This window comes from Nannospalax galili, unplaced genomic scaffold (genome assembly GCF_000622305.1).
Source record: "Nannospalax galili isolate Female #2095 unplaced genomic scaffold, S.galili_v1.0 scaffold813, whole genome shotgun sequence".
NCBI classification, from domain to species: Eukaryota; Metazoa; Chordata; class Mammalia; order Rodentia; family Spalacidae; genus Nannospalax; species Nannospalax galili.
In genome coordinates, this window is record NW_008333507.1 from 362,072 (window position 1) to 373,050 (window position 10,979).

Here is a 10,979-nt window from a genome sequence, read left to right on the forward strand (position 1 = left end):
CAGGAGAAACTACCTTCTAGTTGTTGATCAGGGTAGTCCAAGAGACTCTCAAAATAACACAAGCTTTTGCCAAAGCCCAGAACTCCCAGAACTTGAAGGTAAGAACTTGCCAGATTATCTCCCAGAACCTGAAGGTAAGACTCCATACATATGAATTTTATTTATCTTTTTGTGTTTATGAAGACAGGACATACTTTGTACATAGAATTTGGAGCAATGGGGCTGGAACTGACCTGGAATCCTCCTCCCTGAAGACTAGCTCTCATAGTTCTGGAGGATACTATGGGAGCTGCTAAGGGAGAAAATCAATCAATGGTCCAAACCCAGATTGAAAGTCTAATAACCACAAAAATGACCAGCACAGTAAACAGCATCTAATGGTAAGGTAGTGGCACTTTTATCCTGGGAGTAAATCAACAGCTATCTAATTGGACTTAAAGCCAGCTCAGTGGAAGGGAACTCATGTGTGGCACTGTAAACAGCCAAATACACGACTAGAGAGGTCATAGAGCCTAAAACCCTTCCTCTGTTATATCCCTAGACAAATGTAATTTCTTACTGTATGCAAAATATGGATCTTATTCTTACAGACAAGTACACCATTCACCACTCCTCAAAGAAGCTTCTTTTTGCAACAGATGGAGACTGTTACAGAGTTCCACAATTGATCACACACAGATGATAAGTGTCTGAGAGATGCCCAGCCTAAGTGACACATCTACAGTGCAATCTCTACACCTAAGGCTCAGGAGCATAGGAGAACAGGGAGTAGAGAGACTACTAATTCATCTCTCAGCTCTCTCCAGTGAAGCTTCCTAATGCAACAGAGTACAATGCACATAGAAGGTCACAACTGACCAAAGTGTAGAGAATAAGAGACTGCAGAAAGCCTGTCCCTGGATAGGACTCCTATGTTAAACTTCATCCACCCACAGTTCAAGGACCATTGCAAAAGAAGGGGCAGAAAATTTTTAAGAGCCAGGGTTGGTGCATGATCATAAGGAAACAGACTTCCAGGCCTCTGGGAACTTGCTCATATGAACTTACAGCAATGGTGCTGGCTTGCACAAGACCCATGCAAACTCAATCAGACAAAAACCCAGCATAGAACTAGGGAAAAGGGCAGCAGGCCCCAACTTTAGCTAAAGAACTATTGGTAGCTGATTACTGTTGGGAGAGAGAAAATTGATCTTCTTTAATAGAGAGATTCTAGATAGGCTGACTAGACTCCATTGGATGAGCTTGCACCGAGGGACACCTGGGTATACAAACTTGACTCGATAGGCTTTAACATATATTATACAATACATGAAATCTGGTAGGGGGAGCTATGAAGGAGTGTGGATGGGGGAGAAGGTATAAAGTTGATTAAGATGTTTTATATGAAGTGCACACACATTCAATAAAAAATATACACTGAAAAAAATAATGATTACAACAAGCAATACCCATGCCACTGTCTGAGTGTTGTGCTGTTTTGATACTTCCTTTAAAAAATTATAAAGGAAAAAAGTAAAAGAAAATACATTTTCAAAAATTAAAATAAACCAGTTAAAGAACAAGATATATTCATGTATGCAATACCACCTTGACTGTTGGGGAGTAACCAACCATTCTCTGAATGAATCAAGACCCTCTCCATTGTGGGTGTGAGGAGGTGCAAAGGAAGCCAATGCCTGCTACTAAAAGCCTGGCTAACAATTCAGGTATAGGGAGGTAATAAGCTCATTCAGGGAACATATTTCTGACGATTAATTAAACTGACAAAGCAACAAGCTACCTTCTAATAGCAGTGTTTAGATTCATAGAAAATAGTATTCTCATCAGTAGAAATTTTTAAAAATCATTATAAATAAGGCTAATAATGAATTCTGTCTTTCCACTATGTGGATCCCAGGGATTGAACTCAGGTTGTCAGGTCTGGCAGCTAGTACCTTTATGCACTGAACTATCTCTCCAGCCAAAGGTTAATAATCATTTGCAATAACTAATCTGCAGAAACACTGGAAACAGAGTCAGGCAACTTGGCACATGCCTTTAATCCCAGCACTCAGGCAGGCAGCTCTCTGTGAGATCGAGGCCAACCTGAATTACATAGCAAGTTCCAGTACAGCTGGGGCTACAGGAAGATCTTGTCTCAAAAAAACAAAAACAAAGAAACTAGAAACAACCAAAATATCTAGCAGTGAAGAACTTATTGAATAAACCATGCAATATCCCCACAGTTACCAAGGAGTTTTAAAATACTCTTCATGTATTACTATTGTATTCATGTATTGTATTATTGATCAAGGACATCTTGCTAAGCGAATGAAAGCAACTGCAGAACAATCTAGAAAGTCTCCATCTTTTTTTTTCTTTGTTTTGCCATATGGTAGCGCATATGGAGTCCATCTTTATTTAAGGAAGGAGAAATCATGAAATTCTACTTTCAAATTTAGATATATACTCTCTAAATTTATTTTTTATTTATTTTTATGTGTTTGAGCTTCGTATACCATGTGCATGCAATACTTGTGGAGGCCAGAAGAGGGCATTGGATCCCCTGAATGATTATTAGCTGTGATGTGGGTCCTCTCCAAGTGCCATCTCGCCAACACCCTAATGTCTAATTTTAAAATGACCATTACATCCCAGCACTAGGGAGGCAGAGGCAGGTGGATCTCTGTGAGTTCAAGGCCAGCCTCATACACATAGTGAGTTCTAGGACAGCTGGGGCTACAGGGAGACCCTGTCTCAAAAAGACAAAAAAAAAAAAAAGCCAAAACAAAATGATCATCACAAAGCCAATGTACTATAGAGATACATGCATACTCACATTTATCTCAACATTATTCACAAAAATCATGTTATGGAATCAGCCTGTACACCTGTCAACAGATGAATGGATTAAAAAAAAATTAGGTGGGGTTCAGACCTCCATCGTGTAGTGCTTCTGATCTCAACAGACCACCAGACAGTGCCCAGTTCTGGCCTTTCTTGGGCCTCCCTTGGGCAGAGGGCCTGAGAATGCAGGGGACTGGCTGAGAGCCCACGGATCCTGCCTCCATGTGGTGAAGGAAGCCTGAGTGTACCTGACTGGAACCTGAATTGAGCTTCTGTGGGTACTCCTGAATAGCTGATCTATAGCCATAAATTCCCTCCAAATTAAACCTGAGAGAACCTGAACCCTGTACCTACCAGTGTCACATAACCAATAAAGGATCTAGGCACCCTGATAATACAACCAGAAGCATACTTCAACTTAATTCTCATCTCAGAATCATAAACAACAAAAGAAATTCACGTGCTCGCTTTGGCAGCACATATACTAAAATTGGAATGATACAGGGAAGATTAGAATGGCCCCTGTGCAAGGCTGACACGCAAATTCGTGAAGCATTCCATATTTTTAAGTGGGTGTATAGTCGAATAAGATGGTTTGGGATGTTCTGTGTGATATACACACACAAAAAAACAATTTTTTTAAAAATGTATTATATTTGAGGAGGAAGAAGGAAATTTACGTCATGCTAATTAGTAGAGGTAATAAACATTACCATTGAAATTCACCCGATGACTTTATAGACATACACAGGCGCTAAGGGTCCAAGAGCAACCGATTATGACTAGTAATAATCAGATGCATACAGATTAGACATGCATGAGCCAACATCTCAGTGTTAGTAGCCAAAACAATGAGTCTTTCTGCAAGGAACAATATATTCTAAAATGAAATGGATATCTTTTTTAAAGGTTAAAATCTCATCCAATTTTTTGTCTTACAGGGCTTATACTGAGTTCAATATTGTATAACTGTATTAACTCAACTGTGAACCTAGAAACTTTCAACCACTTATGAAAGAGTAAATAAAAAAGAAATTCACATGCCAAAATCACAACAAAAGAAGATAAAATAGAAAGGCAAAACACTATATCCCCACCAAACTCCACCAATCCTGTAGAAGAGTTTTACAAGGAGAAGCCCCTAGAGATAACCCAGGGCACTGAATTTAAAAGAACAATCATAAACATGATCAAGGAATGCAATGAATTTAAAAAACACACGAACAAACAAAGAGCTAAAAGAAGATAGGGATAAACTTCTGAATGAATTCACAAAAGAGAAACATTGAAGAAAACTCAGGCAGAAATGAAGAAGGACATGCAAAACTTAAGCCAAATTGAAACAACAGGGGAAAGCCTCACTGCTAGAATGAATGAAATGGAAAATAAAATATCAACACTGGAGGATAAAGTTGTAGAATTGGACCACTCAAGCAAAGAGTATGGAAAAATTTTAAAACACACAGGAATGGAATATGCAAAAGATGTGGGACACCATGAAAAGACCAAGTCTAAGGATCATAGGAACAGAGGAAGGAGAAGAATTTCAGGTTAATGGTGTTGACCAGATCTTAAACAGGATTGTAAAAGAGAATTTCCCCAAATTAAGGAAAACATCCCCATACAAATACAGGAAGCACATAGAACACCAAATAGACAAGATCAGAAAAGAAACTTCCCATGGCATATCATAGTAAAAACACTAAATATGTCTTGGGGTAAGTCTATAGCACAACTCTCCACGCCAGGACTCCCTAAGCCACATTCACCCTTCCATCCCTCCCGCCGTTCTATACTCCTAGGCCAGAAGAGCCTGGACTAAGGGGTTTCCAGTTCTATGTGACAATAAATGCCAGCCCAGAATACTTTACCCAGCAAAAATGTCTATTATAGTTGACAGGGAAAGAAAAAATTTCCATTACAGGAACAGCCTGAAAGAATACATGTCCACAAAACCAGCACTTCAAAGAATACTTGAAGCAATACAGAGAGCAGAAAGACAAAAAAACTATACTCCAGTGGCAAACAAACAAAATAAATAAAGGTATAATCTAGTAAACACAAAATTAGAGAACAAAAACAGTAATCAAAATGATGGCAACCAATGTACATCTTTCAATAATAACCTTAAATATCAATGGACTGAACTTCCCAGGAAAAAGACACATGCTCAGTGAATGGATTAAGAATGAAAATCCATCTCTTTGCTGTGTGCAAGAAACCTATCTCACCCTCAAGGACAGGCACCACCTTAAGGTAAAAGGATGGAAAAGAATATTCCAAGCAAATGGCACTAAGAAACAAGCAGGGGTTGCAATTCTCATATCTGACAAAATAGACTTCAAAGTAAAACTAATCAGAAGAGATAAGGAAGGTCACTTCATTCTGATCAAAGGAACAATTAACCAAGAAGATATTACAATCCTTAACATATGAACCAAATTCTGGCTCACCCAAATGCATAAAAACAACACTACAGGACTTTAAGACACAGATTAACCCCAACTCAGTAATTGTAGGGGACTTCAATACCCCACTGTCTCCATTAGACAGGTCAACAGAACAAAGAATAAACAGAAAGACATCTGAATTAAATGATACCATACATCAAATGTACCTAACAGACATCTTTCAAATATTCCACCCAAGGACCGAAGAATACACTTTCTACTCAGCACCCGATGGAAATTTTTCAAAAGTTGACCATATACTGGGCCACAAAACAAACCTCAACAAATACAAAAAAAAGAAAAAATTCCATGCATTCTATCATACCACAATGCAATAAAGCTCAAAATCAATACTGGACAAAGCCCTAGGCACTACACGAACTCATGGCGACTGAACAACACACTCCTAAACAATAAGTGGGTAAAAGGAGAAGTTAAGAAAGAAGTAAAAGAATCCCTGGAATTCAATGAAAAGGATAATACAACACAACACAACCTCTGGGACACATTAAAAGCAGTCCTAAAAGGGAAGTTTATAGCTCTGTACCTACATTAAAAAATTGGGATGAGCTGGGCGTGGTGGTGCATGCCTTCAATCCCAGCACTGGGGAGGCAGAGGCAGGTGGATCTCTGAGAATTCAAGGCCAGCCTGGTCTACATAGTGAGTTCCTGGACAGCTGGGGCTATAAGGAGACCCTGTCTCAAAAAGACCAAAAACAAAAAAATTGGAAATAACCCAAATAAATGACCTAACACTGCAACTCAAGGCACTGGAAAGGCAAGAACAAATGAAACCCAAACCCAGCAGAAGAGAAGAAATAACAAAAATCAGAGAAGAAATTAATGAAATAGAAACAAAGAAAACAATACAAAGAATCAATGACTCTAAGAGCTGGTTCTTTGAAAAGCTAAACAAGATAGACATACCCTTAGCCCAGTTAACTAAAAGAAAGAAAGAGCAAATCCAAATCAACAAAATCAGAGATGAAAGAGGAAACATTGCCACGGTCTCCGAACCCATTCGTCTTGGGGAGAGGAAGAAAGGTCCGCGGCGATGGGGGTTGAGGAGGGGAAAGTGCGCTGCCCACCTGTTTCACCCGCCCTTCTCTCTGAGGACAATCAGACACGGCAGGGAGTCTGTCAAGCAGGAACTCGTTTATTATTAAGGCTGAACAATATTTAAAGGCAAAAACCACAAGCATAGCATAGGCAGGGAGGCCGGCATCCAATCAGCTCAGAGGTCACGTATTAGCATGCAGGCCCTTCTCATAGCATAACTCAATGTTCACGAGGTGATCATGCATCCTTCACTGGCTGAGCTTCAATCAGTATTATTTCTCCTTATTGTTGTGTGCCAAGCTGGCCAGCTGGCTCCGCCTTCACCTAAGCTGCTCAGCGCCATCTTATTACCACACCTCCACAAAACATCACAACAGACACCCAAAAGATCCAAACCATTACAGGGGAATATTTTTAAAACCTCTACGCTACTAAATATGAAAGTCTAAAAGAAATGAATGAATATCTGAAATCATGGAAACCTCCAAAGTTAAACCAAGAAGAGATCAACAGTTTAAACAGACCCATAACATATAAGGAAATTGAAACAGTAATGCAAAGTCTCCCAACTTAAAAAATCCCAGGCCCAGATGGATTTATAGCAGAATTCCACCAGACATTTAAAGAAGACCTCCATCCAATACTACTTAAATTATTCAAAATGATAAAAACAGAGGGAGAATTCCCAAATTCCTTCTATGAAGCCAACATCACTCTAATACCCAAACCAGGTAAAGACACAACCAAAAAAGAAAACTATAGACCCATATCCTTAATGAACACAGATGCAAAAATTCTCAACAAAATACCTGAAAACCGCATACAGGTATCCATCAAAAAGATCATTCACCATGAGCAAGTAGGTTTTATCCCAGAAATGCAAGGATGGTTCAATACATGCAAGTCAATAAATGTTATTAATAATATAAATGGACTCAAGGACAAAAACCACATTGTAATCTCAACAGATGCAGAAAAGGCTTTTGAGAAAATTCAACATGCATTTATGTTCAAAGTCCTAGAAGGAATTGGACTGAAGGGAACATACCTCAACATAATTAAAGCTATATACAACAAACCCACAGCCAATAGCATTCTAAATGGAGAAAAACTGGAAGCATTCCTATTAAAATCAGGAACCAGACAAGGATGTCCACTGTCTCCACTCCTTTTCAGCCCACTGCGTACTTGAAACTCTTGCTAGAGCAATAAGACAGGAGAAGGAAATTAAAGGAGTACTAATTGGAAAAGAAGAGACCAAACTATCACTTTTTTGCAGATGATATGATACTATACCTAAGACATCCCAAAAATTCCACCAGAAAACTCCTAGAACTGATCAACACCTTCAGTATAGCGGCAGGTTATAAAATCAATCTACAAAAATCAGTAGCCTTACTATATACCAATAATAAGCAATTGGAGAAAGAATACAGGGAAATGCTCCCATTCACAATTGCTGCAAAAAAATTAAAACATCTTGGAATAAATCTGACAAAAGACACCAAAGATCTTTACAATGAAAATTTTAAATCATTAAAGAAAGAAATTGAGGAAGACACCAGGAGATGGAAAGACCACCCATGTTCATGGATTGGAAGGAATTAATATTATTAAAATGACCATCCTTCCCAAAGCAATATATAGATTCAATGCAATCCCAATCAAAATCCCTGTGACATACTCCACAGAATTAGAGAAATTCATCCTTAAATTCATATGGAGGCACAAAAGACCCCAGATAGCCAAAGCAACCCTGAGCACAAAGCGCAATGCTGGGGGGATTACTATAACAGATCTCAAAGTATACTACAGAGCCATGGTCACAAAAACAACATGGTACTGACTCAAAAACAGACACATGGACCAATAGAAAATCATTGAAGAGCCAAACCCGAGTACATGCAATTTCAGCCACCTGATATTTGACAAAGGTGCCAAGAACACACAGTGGAGGAAAGACAGACAAATAGTCCTGGCAAAACTGGATCTCCACCTGTAGAAGAATGAAACTAGACCCTTGTCTTTCACCTTGCACAAAAGTCAACTCCAAATGGATCAAAGACCTCAGCGTGAAGCCTCCCTGAAACTTTTAGAAGAAAATATTGGCAGTAACTTACAGGATATAGGTGTAGGAAAGGATTTTCTAAATCAGACAGAAGTTCCTCAGGAATTAAGGTCAGCAATAAATAAATGGGACTTCATTAAACTAAAAAGCTTCTGTACAGCAGAAGAAACAATCAAAAAAGTGAAGAGAAAACCCACAGAATGGGAAAAAAAAATCTTCACCAGTGACACATCTGACAGAGGTTTAACATCCAACATATAAAGAACTCAAACAACAAAGAATCAAGAAACCAAATGATCCAATTAAAAGATGGACTAAAGATCTAAACAGAAAGTTCTCAAAGGAAGAAATAAAGATGACTAAGGAACATCTCAAAAAGTGTTCAACAGCATTAGTAATTAGGGAGATGCAAATTAAAACCACCCTAAGGTATCACCTTACCGCAATCAGCCTGGGTAGGATCAAGAGAACAAATGATATCAAATGCTGGCAAGGATGTGGAGAAAGGGGAACACTCATTCACTGCTGGTGGGTTTGCAAACTTGTGCAGCCTCTATGGAAAACAGTGTAGAAAACTCTTAAAAAACTAAAAATGAACCTACCATATGACCCGGTTATACCACTCTTTGGCATATACCCAAAGGACTCATTCTATTGTAGAGACACTTGTACAACCATGTTTGTTGCTGCTCTTTTCACATAGCTAAGAGATGGAAGCAACCTAAGTGTCCCTCAATTGATGAGCAGATATTAACAAAATTGTGGTATATTTACACAATGGAGTTCTATTCAGCAGTAAAGAAAGATGAAATTTGCAGGTAAATGGATGGATTTAGAAACTCTTATATGAAGTGAAGTAACACAGACTCAGAAAAATAAATGACATATGTTCTCCCTCATTAAAAGATCCTAGCACCAAATCCTTTTAAATTCCATGTCTTTTTAATAAGATAATACTGTACAGCAGTCCCTTCTGCATGAAATAACTACCATCATCACAACTTCAGCTGAGCCTGATTGCTAAACATTGTCACAATTGGGCTTGTTGATGGTTGTGTTCATTCATTAAAAGAGGGCCAAGCAGGGCCATTGGACCCTCACCGCATTATCCAGCCACTCCTCCCAGCCAACTGTATGTAATTTGACCCTAATCGCACATGGCCTCCTAGATTTGGGGAGGGCTAAAGTATACAATCTAGGGAGGACTAAAGTATACAATCTGGGGAAGGCTAGGAAGAGAAGGCATGACCCATGCTGGGAAAAGGCTTTTCAGTGTGAATACCCTCAGGTCATACACACACCTCAGCAACCCTTCAATTATCTTGTTAAGTAAGGTCAATAAATTCATTGGCTCACCAGTAAAACTTTAATCAAACATTGGCTTGACACTAGAACCTAAAAAAGGTATAAGCCTTGCTTAACATCCCCAGGAAAAGAAGTCTCACAACAGTAAGAAAATTTATTAATGCTATTGTCTCATAATTATTTTTAAAAAAGAAAATGAGAATTTAAAAGGTGTTAAAAGGATATGGGAATGAAGATATTTTCTAAAATACACATAAAAAAATGAGAAGGCCTAAGCAAGTAATGAAGGTCTGTGTAGGTTTGTTATGATATATAAAGGATGAGACAAGAATAATATACACATAATCTTAAAATTTCTATGGTCATAGTTTAGTCAACTATTTTAAGGAAGAAAATATATATCTAGTCAAGGTTTATCTGAGAATATTTGGTTTTTTACCCAAGTTTTATCTACATAGCACATGGTAATTAAAAGTACTAGACTGGTGGAACTAACCTTATTGGATGTTTAACATCCATAGTTTGTGGCCTATACTAATGTGGTCAGACGGACGTAAAGGACAGTTTTTGCCCCTTGCCCTCCAAGGTCGACTAAGTCACACCCAACTTTAGAAAAAAAAATACATCTTCCCACCTTCTGCAGGAAGCAAAAGCCTCCCTTTTAAAAAGATCCCAGCTCAAGACCCAGGCAGACATTTTCCCTGCCTGGAAGGGAATCTGTCCCATGTGTTCCTTTGCTAATAAACCCTATTTTGATGGCGTTTTAGCTGTGCCTCGGTGCCTCATCATCCATTCACTCATTCTCCGCCAACTTTTTACCTATCACTATAGTCATAGTACAGTCAACTAGTTTAAGGAACAAAGTATATATCTACTCAAGGTTTATCTGAGAATATTTGGTTTTTTACTCAAGCCTTATGTACATAGCACATGATAATTAAAAGTACCAGACTGGTGGAACTATCGTTATTGGCTGTTTAACAGACATAGTCTGAGGCCTATACTAATGTGGTCAGAAGGACTTAATGGATAGTTTTTGTTCCTTGCGCTCCAAGGTCAACTAAGTTCCAGGAGACTATGGAACCTCTCTCAAAATGTCCTGTGACTGTGGTGAGTCACCTGTCCTCTTAAGAGTTCAGGGAGGCCGTGGAGACCCCACAGGATGGACTTGAACCAGTGTCCAGTCTACAAAGAGGAGGGACAACTCAGAGGAATCATCTCATTCATGCTTCCAAGTGAAGCCAGCAATGGTCGAGCAGGACCTTTGACTT

At 38.8% G+C, this 10,979-nt stretch overlaps 1 non-coding gene across 1 annotated transcript; it reads left to right on the forward strand.

The window, feature by feature from the left end:
- The first annotated feature begins 3,286 nt into the window (after positions 1 to 3,286).
- On the forward strand, positions 3,287 to 3,393 carry LOC115069482. The gene has a single exon (XR_003848746.1). It is a non-coding gene; the product is annotated as a U6 spliceosomal RNA (small nuclear RNA).
- Positions 3,394 to 10,979: the final 7,586 nt, after the last annotated feature.